Source organism: Odocoileus virginianus, chromosome 21 (assembly GCF_023699985.2).
Source record: "Odocoileus virginianus isolate 20LAN1187 ecotype Illinois chromosome 21, Ovbor_1.2, whole genome shotgun sequence".
NCBI lineage: Eukaryota > Metazoa > Chordata > Mammalia > Artiodactyla > Cervidae > Odocoileus > Odocoileus virginianus.
In genome coordinates, this window is record NC_069694.1 from 21277803 (window position 1) to 21293475 (window position 15673).

Below are 15673 nucleotides of genomic sequence, written 5' to 3' on the forward strand. Positions count from 1 at the left end.
TGGTATTTACTTATAATTTAGTCAAAATTAATTTACCTTTCAGTAGTGAAAATTACCTCCCAGACTCTAGACTCTTTATTATAAGCCTACCCTATAATAAAGAATGTTAATCTGCACCTATTAAAGTGTTACTTTGAGAAAAGTTCTTTCTCACAAGATCAGTACTCATTTACTTGAAAATGAATGACTTCTTATGGGAACAAACGAAGTGGTTACTCTAGTAAGTAAAACGAGTTAGGATTGTTGAATCAACTAGTTTTCAGTGTCGCCACCTCTAGCACCACCATCCTCATGTAACATTTTCTACCTACCATGTGCCAGGATTCATACAAAGCACTATAAAAGTATTTTTTATCTACCAGCAGAGACACTTCTTATACTTCAATGTTGTTTGGTTGAAATCTCGAGTCATTAAGAAAACCAATTTTACAATATTTATTGAGTTTTTCCAGCACCCAGCACATAAAAGGCACTGAATAAATGTTTATTGAGTCATTAAGAAAACCCATTTTACAATATTTACTGAGTTTTTCCAGCACACAGAAGGTGTTGAATAAGTGTTTCATGAGTAGTGAGTGAAGGATGAATATGGTCGATTCAGCATAGTAATAGTAATAACAAAGTGGCCAACATCTTGGAACACTTTTGCTTTACATATGTCATCATGCTCATCCCTCAAAACAACCTATTATTGTTTAGGTACTATTCTTGTCATTCTCATCTTACATATGCTGACAGTGAGTTTAAGAGAGGCTAAGTGATTTTCCCCAAATCACACCATTGACACAGACGTGGGATTTGAACCCCAGGTGTATCTGACTTCAAAGTCTATTATCATTGATTAAAAATAGAATAACTGAATTTGGGTGACAGCCATCCTTTACAAAGACATATCAAGCTGCTTCTTTGCTCAATATATTTAAAAATAGAACAGAATCTTTGCTTTCAGTGTTGGTTGACATGGAAGCAGGTATATAGCTGGTACGCTGAGGTGGCTGTAGATTCTGTCAGCGGCTAAGATTTTATAATACGTCTGGAGCATTAAGTGGGTCTTAGAAGAGTGCTTAAGGTAATGGAGTTAAGGCTGGGGAGGAGGAATCAGGTGGAGGAAGCACTGAGGGTTTGTGGTTAGTTATACTTTCCCAGGCTTCTCAGCCGGGTCTCGGAAAGTTCATGTGAGGACTTGGCTGGTTTGAACTGGTAAATTGAACATTCCTCATTCAGTACACTTGTCAGGTTACAGGCCCATTTTAAGTCATGCTGCATTAAATAAACAGTACTTTTAAAAATGTTCATCTCCATAGACCTCTTATCTAAAAATCGGCTATTTCATATTGGGTGAATGCCATGCATTTTGCAGAGGATGGTTAGGGAATAACTAAAAAGTGTGTGTGTGTGTGTGTGTGTGTGTGTGTGTGTGTGTGTGAGGGGTTGGTGGCATGGTAGTTGGTGCCTACCTGGTGGGCTGGTTGCAAATACAACCTTTTCTGTGACCTGTGTCCCTGAATTTCGTGTCGTGACACCTGGATGAGGTACTTCTCATTAACACTTTCAGAGGACTTGGTTTGGAACTAGTTGGATGTCTATGGATGCTTAATCTACATGAAGACACCCCTTTCGTTTTCCTGTGTAACTGTTTACCACTAGCAGAATTGTTTTCAACACTCTAAACACAAGGTTTATTCATTTAACTTGTCATTAGGTCATTTTAAACCAGTGGTTCTCAACCAAAGGCAATTTTGTCTGTCTGGGGACATTTAGTATTATCTGGAGGGATGTTTAATTGTCAGTACTGGGGGCAGGGGGATCCTGCTGGCAATTAGCAGGTAGAGACCAGAGATGTTGTTTAACATCCCACAAGGCACAGGATGACTCCCTACAACAAAGAATCATTTGACCCCAAGTGACCACAGTGCTTAGGTGGAGAAACCCTATTTTTTTTTTTTTTTTAAAGTTACTCGCAATTTTTAGAAAACTCTAAAGATGAATTGGTCAGATTTCCAAGAGAGAAAATATACAGGATACAAAGACTTAGAAGCCATATACAATTATTGAGATGCCCAGGGCCTCAGGACTGATATGTCAGACTTTCTCTTAGTGGCAGACAGCCAAAAAGTGACTGTATATACAAGTCCCCATAACATTTTCTCTGATGTCACAAAACCCATTCTTTGTGGATTAAAGGGTAATAAGGCCATGTGTGGCAGCACCGTTACACCCAGCAGCAGCTTTCTCAGCATTTGTATAAAGAAAAGATGCCTCCACTCTTTACCCTCTAGTGTTAAACTCAGACATCTTTTGTATAATGGAAAAAGAAAAGTGTGTTTTGAGCATAGGTGGAATTCTAAAACTGTGATGTCCCCTGTGAAGAAGCTCTGTAGGCAACAGAATAACCCTTGAATGGCTACAGCTTTGCACGTTGCTTCTCCCAACGCTGCGTCACCCCAGGTATTTCCCAGTGCCTGTGACTTTAAACCTGTCACAGCGGACGGACTTTCACCTGTGCTCTCTCACGCTCCTCCTGTTCTCAAAATCCTGCCTCATCACATTTGTGAAGGCCTTGTACTTGAGCAAGCCCAACAGTCATGGTCTCTGCCACCTCTGATCTGCCAATAACAAGCATTATCTACCTCGGATTCCCAGAATAAAATAAAGCAGTGAGTCGTTTAACACTTTTCCCTGACTCAAATAGCACATTGATGACACTGCTGGAAACTGGCCACAGCGTTTCTGAATTCTCATCAAAGCAGGAAGAAAGAGGGTATTTAAGAGTTACATTTAGTACTGCAGAATATTTAAATGTTGGGAATAAATAGAAATTTCTTCCTTTGACCTCTCCCATACATTTGAGTCTAAGGTTAATTTTTATGTAACGTAAGAAGAAGAAAATGAAAGAATGAAATTGAATGTCCTGATTTGGGAAACACTGAGATTCTGAACAGGAGTAGGGTGAGCAGACACGCAATTGTGCATGCTGGTTGAGTAACTGGGCACACAAACAGCGATCTCTGCTTGCACAACCTGTGTTTGGATGTGTAAATGCAGGTGACCAGGTATGACTCAGAAGCCCAGCGAAACAGGGCACAAGGCCTATAGGTGCAGTGCCCAAGTGAATCTGATCCATGTGTCAGGAAAACAGGATGCTGTCCCTGGATCGACTGGTAGCAAGATTTATGTTTCAGAATATTGCAACACAACTTCCTTCTCTCTGTTGCTTTGTGCATTGTTTGAAGAAGGAGAATAAAGGAGTACTTTTATAGCATGGCAGTGTGTAAAGATGGGTCACATAGCTTAGGTTAAATAACACATTGGCTCTTCTGGGACATTGAGGGCCACCTTGTCTCTGCTTTAATTTTTTTTTTTTTTAGTCAAAGTATAGTTGATTTATGATGTTATGTTTATTTATTCATAATTTTTGGCCACACCCTGTGGCAGGTAGGATCCCAGTTCCCTGTCTAGGGATCAAACCCATACCCCCTGCATTAGAAGGCAGAGCCTTAACCACTAGACCTCCAGGGAAGTTCCATCACTGCTTTATTTTAACCTCTGCTTTAATGCCTCTATGATTCCACTGAATGGGCATCTTTCATTCATTGACTTGTTACTTCTGAATGCAGCTACTTGGGCGTCTTTAAAACATGGAGAGTGAGAATGTAACTGTCTCTAGGTCATTACTCATAATATGTTCTGAAGCCTGCTTTTGCTAATGTGGAGAGGGGGGCTCTCAATTGTAGCCTGCATTCACGCTGGGTAATTGCTGGAACTCGCAGGAAGGTCTGATACTGTGAACTTTTGTAAAAGAAAAAAAGATGGTTTCCAGTTTTCTTGTCTGTAAGGTGTACTGATTTATGCTCTCAAGGGAATGGTGGATGAAAGCTTTCAAGAATATTCGATCATTCTGGTGGAAATATAGATGAATTTACACTTTTTCCTTTAACTTTGTCATATTCTAATTTTTTCAACAATGAGCATATAATATATACCTATGAAAAGTTAAAAAAAATCTTGGCTATTCAAAACACTGAGTATTTTGGGAACAGAAAATGAGCTTGTCTTGTTCACTGAAGTTTTTCTAGGTGATTTCTTAGAAAACAGGAGAAAGTATGTACTCAGTAAATAATTGCAACGTTATGAATGGGTTGACTATCATATATTTATTGATGGTATGAACTGCCTTGGATATGTGAAAACTACATATAAAGCACCAAAGATCTATTTCCTAAAAGGCTTTAAATCTAGTTTGGGAGGATAAATGGTGAAATGAGAAGTGATTAGAAAAGAATGAAAAGGACTGTGCATGCAAATATACATATACATGTATATGTTCATATATATCAGCAATTGGAGGACAATGTAAGTCTGTGTATATTAATGTATATGTGCACATGTACATTTACTTGCATGGGGTTATATATTACATATATATTAGCTTTTGGCAAATATTGCAAGACTGTGTGTTTGCATATGTACTTGTGTGCATGTGTGTGTTTGTGTGTATTCTAGCATATACTGAGGGAATCAGCAAGAATAATATCACCGAGGCTGATGAGAGAATAAGAGTGATGGGTTTTCCTGGACAGGTTATGAAAGTGAAGAGCTTGGTTTACTCAAGTGAATTATGTATCAATGGGAACACAGGAATAAGAGCAATAAGTCTGGATTTAGGGTGGGTACAAAATTATGCCAGGTCATGAGAACCTAGTTGCAAATGTTTAGAGTTTTCACGATAACAATTAGGGTGCTACTGGAGATTTTTAGCAGGAGAGCAATGTGATGGAGACGGTATTTAAAAACGATCATTCTGATCACTGTGAGAGCTATGGACAAGCCAAAAGTGAAGGAGTCTGGCAGCAGGATCTGCTGCATTCCAAACCCCGTGCGATGCAGGTTCGGAGGAGGGACAAGGTGACACCAGAGGGGATGGTGTCCAGGGAACAAAACGTGAAGCACCTCGAAGGAAAATTCCATCAGCACTGACAAATGTGAGTTAGGTTAGAGAGGGAGCTGGCAAAGCATGCCAACTGGAAAATATTCCGAAGAGAATCAAAAGTTCATGAGTATCTATCTGGTTCAGTGTCTGCTCACCTTTAGGAACTGAAGTATTTTCTCGGACTGTGAGTCATTTTACACAGGGGCTCCCATCTCCTTGCTGCCTCCGGGGCAGAACATATTTAACCCAATCCACACATTTACATGGTGTCTGCTTTTTCTCACTTGTCTCCTTGGAGTAAATTCTGTAGCCTTCCATGGTAATGAATTCCTGCTTCTGACTGTGCCCATGGTCAGGCAGACTTTTCTATGAATGGCAAACCTCTTAGAATTTTAACAAAACAAACAGAGGGAAAAAATGTGTGTCCAAACCACCTCCCCTTAATTTAATCATCACGAGAATAAATTCTCCTTTGTTATGTCGAGAGAACTAATTCATTTACAATAATCACTTCTTGAAGATTTCTGGAATTTCCAATTTGCCATCAATAAATGTTTGTCATTTAAATTCAATTTATGGCCCACAACCAGATTTTTGCTGCACTTGGTAATGACACTTATGGAGAACATAGACTTCAAGTAAGAAAATAATAGCCCTTTAAGTGGGGAGATAATTGGCTGTAACATAAGAACACTGAAGAATGTTGAAACTCATGGAGACTTATGGAGTATTTTAAAAATTTATGTTGTACTTATCTTTGCATTTGTAGTCTACCACAAAATTCCAAATTCTGGGTATAAATCAGTTAGATGTTCATCTTGGAGAGTCACAAATCAGGAAGCAACAATCTGACCCAGCCTGTGTACGGCTTTATTTTCAACTTCTACTGTCGGCTTATCTGACAGGGAGACTGAATAGGTTTCCTGTGTGTGTTCCTCTACACACCTCAGTTAAAGACCGTTTTAGACTTCTTGCCTGGATAACATCTGCCTTATCTTGGGAACATCTGGTTTATCACCCTGTTTCCTCGCTGCCATTATGCTGACCACTGGGAAATTATGGCTCAGGAGCTCTGATCCACGGGAGTATGTCTATTGCCATCTACCCGTACTAATAAATAAGTCACAGGATGCCGGTTACATGACATCCGTGACCATCATCACTAACTTTCCTGGTGGTTGCTTTTGTTAGTGTGCACATGTACTAAGTTGCTTCAGTCATGTCTGACTCTTTGCAACCCCATGGACTGTAGCCCACTAGGCTTATCTGTCCATGGGATTCTCCAGGCAAGAATAATGGAGTGGGCTGCCATGCCCTCTTCCAGGGGATCTTCCCAGCCCAGGGATTGAACCTATGTTTCCTGCATTGACAGGTGGGTTCCTTACCACTTTGGTTAGTGTAAGTTTTGATCACAAAAGATGAGGTCTGCCGCTGTTTTTCACAGAAGTCAATTTAGTTCTTCAGTTCAGCTCAGTTCAGTCGCTCAGTCGTGTCTGACTCTTTGCGACCCCATGAATCATAGCACGCCAGGCCTCCCTGTCCATCACCAGCTCCCGGAGTTGACTCAAACTCATGCCCATCGAGTCGGTGATGCCATCCAGCCATCTCATCCTCTGTTGTCCCCTTCTCCTCCTGCCCCCAATCCCTCCCAGCATCAGGGTCTTTTCCAATGAGTCAACTCTTCACATGAGGTGGCCAAAGTACTGGAGTTTCAGCTTCAGCATCAGTCCTTCCAATGAACACTCAGGACTGATCTCCTTTAGGATGGACTGTTTGGATCTCCTTGCAGTCCAAGGGACTCTCAGCTGTTTGCAATTTGGAAAGTGAGAATCCATATGTGTTATCAGTCACAATGATGATAGAAAATGGTTGCTGTTGTTTATTCTTTAGGCTGTGTCCAACTCTTTGTGACCCCTTGGACTCTAGCCCACCAGTCTCCTCTGTCCATGGGATTTCACAAGCAATAATACTGGAGTGGGTTACCATTTCCTTCTCCAGGGGATCTCCCTGACCCAAGGATCAAGCCCATGACTCCTGCATTGGCAGGAGGGCTCTTTACTGCTGAGCCTCTGGGGAAGCCCAGAAGGTACTAGTTTGTGCTTTTTGAGGTAGAGACCAATTAGTTCAATACTCTGGGTAGTCCAGGAAGTAGGTGAGCCATTGTATGGGCATATCCTGGGCTTTTCCTACCTCCTGAGCCCTCCAGTGGGTCATGAACTGAGCATTATTCTTCCTGGATATCTTTGGAGCGGGAAAAGTGGAGACCCATGTTCACAAGGAGGAAAACTTGGAGAGGATTCAAGAAAAAGTGGCTCATTGCCTCTTAGATTTACTTCAGAGATATTAGTCGAGGTTAAAGTAATTAAGATGCAGGATACTGCAGTGGACAAACTATTTGTATAGCAAGCGTGTGTGCTTGCACAGTATGCTTATACAGAGTGTCTATTTGTCCTCGTCCCCCTATCTATACGCAATGTGGTGGAACCACAGCCCAGCAGATGGCTCACCTCTGAATGAGATCAACACACAAAGCAGATAAAAAAATGAACATTAAAGACCAGCAGCCAAATTTTCTTCCAGTGTTCTCCACCCTGACTTCACATTTTTAACAAGGTTCATCCGTCCGATAATTATGTGCCTAGTCTTTTAGAAATGAACTTTTATTGTGGGTTTTATAAAGGGAATTGCCTATGATGTAAAACAATTTTGTAAGGATCATTTTTTTTTCTTCTTCTTTAACTTCTCAGGTTACTTTCAAGATTGTGTGCTCTTGAGGTATACTTTGAAAGCAAAGCAGGGTACTGTGTTTTACTGTAGCCTGCCAAAGATGCAGAATTACAAGCAGGTAGAATGACAGCAAGGAAAAGGGGAGAGAGCTACACAAGGAAATATACACTCTTACTCTGAGCAACAGCAACTTTTTACTATGATAAATGACTTCTCATCCATTATGCCATTTGTCCCAAAATAATGATAGGAGATACTTTTGTACCTGTTCTGTTCCAGAATAATAGAATAATTCACATAGTTTCCAATTCTAAACACTGATGCTGTGTAGACCTGCCCATCCCCATTACTAGTGCAAGTTATTCATTCAAGGTTTGCAGCCAGAAAGATTAATGAATTACCAGATCTTGCGTAAAATGACTTGGCCTGACTTTTCAACTAGGTTTTTATTTTGTTTGTTTGTTTTTTACCTTTTTGGGGGCCAGTCTTATGATTGGTGTTAATGGGCTCTAGAGATCAAGCCCCCAAAAGAGTTTTTTTTTTTAAGAAGTAGCTTTGTTAACTGTTTCCCCCAATTCTTCATTCTCTCCCAAACTTCTGCTCAGAAGCAGTTAGTTCAAGGAGGTAAAAGCAGGCTGGTCAGGTTGGGAGAAGGGAGACTTAGTAGCCAGATTCTTGATGGCTGATGCCATGCTCTGTGTTACATCAGCCTGATTTATCGGCGCCTTGACTGCGGCACAGAGTTTAGAGTGTTAGAGTGAGTTCCTTGGTGTTTCTCGCACAATATGCAGGGCTGGAGCTCTGAACTTTGAAGGAAAGCCTCAGAGCTATTTGCAAAGTGCTGGTGCTTAGTGAATACTAAATTACATTTAGGAAATAGTCTATTGCTCCCAGTTATACTTCATTTTTATTCTTGACACAGACACCTAAATCAGAGAACAGTAACATTTCAGAGATTATGGAAGCAGTTTGGGTATGTTCCAACACTATAATAGGATCAGAATTTTAAGGCCTTTTGTATTATTACCAATAGTCACTTAGTTTCTACTGCAGTGTACTTTGTAGGGAATTACAGCTTTTACTAAAAAGATTAAAATGCTATTATGCAAATGATTGCGGTATGTTATTATGTTTACAAATTAACATCCATGGCTCAACACACAAATTAACTAACTATTCTATCTATGTTATTAAGGATTTAATAAAGTAACTGGTAATAAAAATGGGGAGCTTGGAACACTTAATAGGAAACAATTCTGATTTAACATAGAACTCAAGCCTTATGTTTAATGTTCTAGGTGATCTGGTGGTAAAATAAAGTTGAGCAAAGCACAAAGAACTGGGACTGTGAGAGCCACAAAGCTGCTTGTCTGAGACGCTAATGACCAGGAACTAAATAACTTCAGGCTACAATGTACGGTGGGCAGCATATCAATAAATCTAACCATAGCACACACACTATCTTCTATTAATAAATAGTTCATTGAAATGATAATCACCCTCCATTGCATGTTTGATATGTTCCATACACACAGAGAATACTCACATTATTCTAAAATGGAGCTCAGAGCAAATTTTACTGTGGCAAATGGGATTTAGCTGCAGAATATCGCCATGTGATAAAAGAGGAGAAGGCTAGGTTCAGACTAAGATGACTTTACAAACAGGCTGCAAATTGCTCTTCCTAGCTGTTCATAAGAGATCATAAAAGTGAGGAGATAAGAACCGCCAAGGTCTCTGAGAAATGAATGTATGTGATTATGTTATCTTGTGGGTTGGATTTACTAGACAGACCGACAACACCTTCACTTCAGTCCAACAGGAAAAGTAGAAGGAGATGTAGATTTTGAATAGCAAACTTTGTTAGAATGGACAAGTTCCCAAACCCTAGAATTAAAATCTTTAGAAAGAAATCCACGATTCTGGTCAGTGACTCCATTTCTCGATCTCAAAATGAAAACTAAGGGTGTTACTCTTAAGCAGACAAACAGAAAGGGGGGAAAATAATTGCTAGAAAATCCTGGAGCGACATGATTCATACATCAAATATTTTTAATTCATTTTTCTTAAGAGTCAAATACAGATGTTGAAGACTTTTAGGCAAACAATAACCTTTTTAGGTCTACTTAAAAACAAATAATTAAATGAAATAATAAATAGACTATTAATGTCTTAGATCTACCTACAGAGAGCCACTACCTACAGAGAGTTGAGCTTCTTGGCAGGAATATCTGGGTGTACTTAAAGAAATGTAGGAGCAGGGAAGCAACTGCAAACTTGGTCAAGGTTTGTGCCCTTGCATACAATACAAGCAATTTATTTTGTTCCGAATAGCACCTCTGTCGTTGGGAAACTACTTATGCAAATTTGTGATATCTAGCTTTAGCAAGGCGCCTGGTTCCCTCATTTCCTTCCACATTTGGATAAATTGTGTTGTTCTTCACTCTTCCAAATTTGTCCTTGTGGAAGCGAACACTTGCAAATTGGTTGAAGCTTGCTAAGAGAAAGAAAGAGGGGGAGAGAAAGGAGGAAACAATTCAACCAAAAACAGTGGCTGTGACAGCTTATGATTTGATGGTTTGTGGCCTTGTGCTGTTCCCAGGCACCTGATCACGACTGTGGTACAACCCCTGTGATGTAGGCGTTCTGGAAATCTTGCCAGCACTCACTTGACACAACCAAAGTTTAAAGTACTGACTGTAACTTTACACAGCATAGTGGAACCGTGTGCCTCTGTGTGTGTGTGTGTGTGTGTGTGTGTGCGTGTGCATGCACATGCACATACATACACATTCACATTCTTTTTTTTTCAAGGGGGAAAAAAAAAGGGATACTTGCCATAGCAGGGTGGTAAAATAATTAGTCCAGTAGACAAATGTCTTGGCTTGTGTTTAAACAGAGCTTTAAGGACACAGTGTTCTCACCAGTCACATATCTAAATACAAACCAGTGTCAGCTGCCATGCAGACCAAAATGTAATAGCCTGCTTTCACATAGGTCATCGTCAATCCATTTTGGTTGGAGTCACACTTCACATCTGTTTCTGCGTGCTGCAGCCCCTTAAGGCGGCGACGGACTCCATAAGAGCACAAACAACCTAGCTATAAATTGCCGCTGCTGGAGTTACTTTGAATAAGTGTATACTGTTTCATATTTATAATGGTGAGGCTTCATAATATGCACAGTGAATATATAACACCGATCAGTTCAACAAGCATGAAATTGTATGTTGTCAACTTGTCACATAAATAGAGTCATATTCTGGCTTGCGATAATGTTGAACTAACATTTTTTCCCCCAGAATTGTCGAGAGGGTCACAAAAAAGTGGGGAGGTAGCATTTCCTTTGGGTAGATAAACAGTCAGGGCTATTGTAAAGCTGATATTACAGTTGATGGGTCCCTTTTCTCCCCTCTCTTCAAAGTGCTTGCTTTTCTTGGGTGAATGCTAATTGGCTAATCTGGTGTGTTTCTTCTGTCATCCAATGGTATCATTTTCAGCCAGTGCTAGAAGGCTTTTTTTGGGGTTGTGTATGTGTGAGTAGCTTTTTTTGTTCTCCTTTAAAACTTTTTTTTTCTATTCTTGTAGCGCAAATCAGTGCTAATTGTCATGAAATTTTCTAACCATCTTTTGGCAAGCTCTCGCATTCACTTGCACTCCAGTTAACTCTTAATTCATTACCAGAGTCCTGGGTCATAGAGAAGGCTGGACATTTCAATCAGACTTTCCCATGATGGAGAATTTAGAGAGAGGCAGCAAGGAAATGATTTAAGCAAATGTGCAACTTACTGAAAAGAGAAGGGGACAAATGAAAGGTACTCACCAGTCTCTGGGCTGCAGTAGCAGAGACCAGTTTCTAAGGTGGCAGAGGCATGAGTAGAAACCGATGTCAAATACTTCTTCACTTTTGAGAAGTTCTTAGATGTGTTCAGTGCTCCCCATCTTCCTTCATATGGCCTGGAGACAGAAGGTGTTGCCGGCTGTTTCTGCCTTGATGTGGGTTTTCCCAGTTAGGTTGCTAAGTTTAAAACCTCAGGACAGTGCTTTAGAATGCATGTATTCCCAAGGGGTGTGCCTAACACTGGCTGCCCTGGTGGTTCAGATGGTACAGCGTCTGCCTGTAATGCAGGAGACATGAGTTTGATCAAGGGAAGATCTCCTGGAGGAGGAAATGGAAACCCACTCTGGTATTCTTGCCTAGAAAATTCCACCTGACAGGCTATAGTCCATAGGGTCGCAAAGAATCAGACATACTGAGTGACTAACACACACACACACATACACACACACACACAGGCCTAGCACTGATCTTTTCATCCCATGTCACTTGTGGTATAGATGGTCACATTTTCTCATGGAAGTGATTTTCTCACTTGCCAGCCAAAACTGCTGGTCCCCAACTTGTATTTTCACATTTCTTCATGCTTCCGGACTTAAGCAGTTTTTTTTACACTAATTTATTCATTCCGTCTTTAAAAACTTGTCAACCATCAGCATGCCCATCCCCTTGCCACTTTCTGGAGGTACTGTGATTACATGTAGGCAAAGTTTGTGGTGCCATGAAGCTCATGGTTAGTGATGCAGGCAGGGCTTTAAAATCAAGTGAGATAAGCTCTAGGACAGAGAAAGCAAAGCAGGGACTTTCACCTCTTGCCTATTATCCTGGTCATCGCTCACAGATAATTTCTGCCCTTCTCTGGGTTGGAACACTTATCATCTTCAAAAAGGCTCTCACCTTAAGGTGGAATTTTGCTGGAGAGAGTTTCTCCTAGGTAATGGTACCTTCTGCTCCAAACCAGAAACCCAGGCATAGAGTCCATCAAATTCAGGGCAGTGGGGCAGAATATTTGAAAGTGGGGAACCTGGGATTTATGGTGCCCTATACATATAGTATTGAGAGAAACAGTGGTTTGCTCATGGGAAATGCCTGAGAGAAGATAGGTGTAGCCAACCTTTGGGCAGAGGGCACGGCTGTCAGCAGGAAGTTCTCTAACGAGTGTGGCAAGCTGCTGTGAGTGGGACACGGAGCCCCCGGCAACGTATGTGGGGCTCCTGTGAATGAAAATGATTTTCTACCATTTTAGGCCTGTTGACCTTTCTCCGTGAGAATGATATTTGAGTCTAGCTGAAAGGCCTGACGCACTTTTTGCCTATATGTGATGTCCTGAATAGGTGGCTTTTCTGTGTCTTGGAACCTTCTCATCATTGTCTCATGGAGGGTCCCGCCTGCTTCCGTGAATGAGGCAGGCTCGGGATGAAGGCTCCCCAGGCCTTTCCCCTGCTCTCTGGAGGTCCCAGGCGCTACATCATTCCTGGGCCTGGTTCCATTAGATCTGTTTCACTTTCCTGTAATTCCCTAGCTTAAATCTCTTCTCCCCAGTCCTTTCTGAGAAGTTTGTTTCTGGTTTTACATGGTGCTTACATAGGGAAAAAAGTCCCTCTGTTACAGGAACACCCTTGGTTTTTCCATGGACTCTTGGCCTAAGGACATTAGCTTCTCCTAGAGCCATCTCATTTGTTCAGAGGTGAAGCTGGAGCTTCTGTATTCCAGACATAGCTCTCCCGGGTGTTCAGGGATCCTCGCCAACACAGATCCTGTCCAGAGATGTTCTCATCTTAGGATCCTCTTGTGTCTTGCCAGCACATGCTTAGCGGGGACACCCTGCTCTCCTCTGAGCCGCTGATATCAGTTGCCTTTTCTTTTAGGCGGTGCTACAAGCTGGGCAGGCTGGTCCCACTGAAGAAGAGTCTGGGCGAATGCCTGAGCATTTGAACACAGTGATGCTGCATGGGATGAGCGACTTCTGAGTGACTTTTTTCCCCCGCTGGTCCCCAGTCCTGGGATGCTGAGAGCGGTAGATTTGAGAGTTATATTAGGTCACAATGCCACTTTCTAGCTTCTTTAATCCTATCACCGGGCAATCCCAACAATGTAGCTGAGGTGGCTGCCCCTGTCCTGGAAGGATTTGTGTCAGTTTCTCCTGGGACAAATCTGGGTCTGGTCTGCTTTGCAATATTTGTTCCAACTGAAAATTTTGATGAAGACATTCTGTCCACACAAAGCCAAAGAATTTTCTGCGTTTAGATGCATTTGGAGGTAACTGAATGTTGTCTGGTCTTGGCAGATAACTGAGTCTGGCGGTCCACGTAGCATGATCCATGCCCTGTTTAATTTGTCTTTGAATGGCAAATGTGTTTCTTCTCTGAGTCAGCAAAAGGCATGATACCCTCCAACAATACTGTGTGACCTCTCTGCTGCTTTTGTGATATGGAAAAACAAAACATCGATCCTACCTTTTTTCCTTTAGTTGCTGGTTCATTTTTATTTCTAGTGACATGTTTCATAGCTGAAAGAGAAGATGTATGTTCCGTAGATGGGATGCATTTTTACTTAATCACAGTGGTTATTTTTATAATTCATATTAGGAGACCTCATTTCTCTGGCCATTATTAACTTAATATTATTAATTGTCTGAAACATAGCTGAGAAACACACCATTTATATAAATGTCTCTGAGAAGCCAAACCATGTGCGAAAAAAAATCCTACTCTCAAACTCAACGCATTTTATTCCCAGTTAAGCTTCTCCAACTCTCACTTACCACTTGCTTCCTTTTGTTTTACTTGCAATTTAAACAAATCTAGTTATCTGTGTTCTGAGCACATGGGAGATTAGAAGAAATGATTTAGAAAGTTAATGAGCTTGTAGAGGCAAGGAGTGGGAAGTAAGAACTGACCAAAACAGATGAGACTAAAAACTACAAAAAGTAGACAATTACTGAAAATATGACTATCTGGAGCAATTTCAGTTGAGGAAAAATGCCCTGTATTTCTCAGGGCTATATTTCTAAATAGCTCCCTATGGTCATTTAATAGTATCACACAATGCTACAAAAATCAATTCTCGTAATTTTTAAGACGAGGGGAATATGTAAATGAAATGCTTTATTGAAAAATTAGGTGCTTAAGCCATTTAACTTCTTGATTCATCTGTGCGAGTTCCAATGTAGATTAATGCCTGATCATGAGAGATAAATGAGGCATATATGCAAACACACACACATATTTTTTATATATAAAAGATTTTCATGGGGTCTAGATATCATCCTGTGTTTCCCAAATAGCAACACCTAATATGAGAACATTCTGTGTAATGATAATTTAATGTTAAACTTCATTATATATTTTGTCAGATCACTTTCTCCCTGATTCAAAAACACAACTGGTAAAATTTCCTCCAATAAAAAAGATTTTTCTTTTTTCTTGTCAGTGGTAAAAGTCTTTAGCTATGAGGCCATTGGTTAAGACAAATACAACTCAGCAGTTGTTTTTGTTTAGCCGCTAAGTTTCGTGTCCAACTCTTGTGACCCCATGGACAGTAGCCCACCAGGCTCCTATCTCCATGGGTTATCCTTAAATAAGTGATTCCCTACATTACTTTAGAATGAAATTACTTATTATCCCCTCCGGTGCTTTTCTATCCAGTCTCCAAATATAAACCACCACCCAACAATGCATAATTTATTGAGAACATACTTAAGTATTACCAGTACTGTGAATAATTTCCTTCTTGTTTCTCATTTTGTTTGCAGATCCTTTGGGTAGTCATTCCCTTCTCCAGGGAATCTTCCTGACCCAGGGATCAAACTCGGGTCTTCTGCATTGCAGGCAGATTCTTTACCATCTGAACCACCAGGGAAGCCCTATAAATAAATCACCAGCTCTAGAGCTTGCGAGACACTCACTAAATTGTGCTGCTTGGATTTGGGTAAAGGATTTCAGATAATGTGCAGGACTGAGTTTCCTAAGTCTTATCTCTGTCTCAAAACCCAAGGAAAGCTATGACTGGGTCTTCTTTATCTGAACTTTCTGGCCCAGCTCTGTCACTTTTCACCTGAGTGGAGAGAATGGACAGTTTGGGTTTCTCTATGTGGACCCTGAGCTTTGGTTAGGTCATGACCCCTCATTAATATTCCAACTTTGGCAGTTTCAAAGAATGCTGTCCACCCTGACTACT

General features: G+C 40.8%; 1 protein-coding gene across 9 annotated transcripts in view; it reads left to right on the top strand.

Moving 5' to 3' along the window:
- Nucleotides 1–15673, top strand: part of PPARGC1A (PPARG coactivator 1 alpha) — a 694460-nt gene that overhangs the window by 595988 nt on the left and 82799 nt on the right. The gene's annotated exons all lie outside the window — the stretch shown is intronic.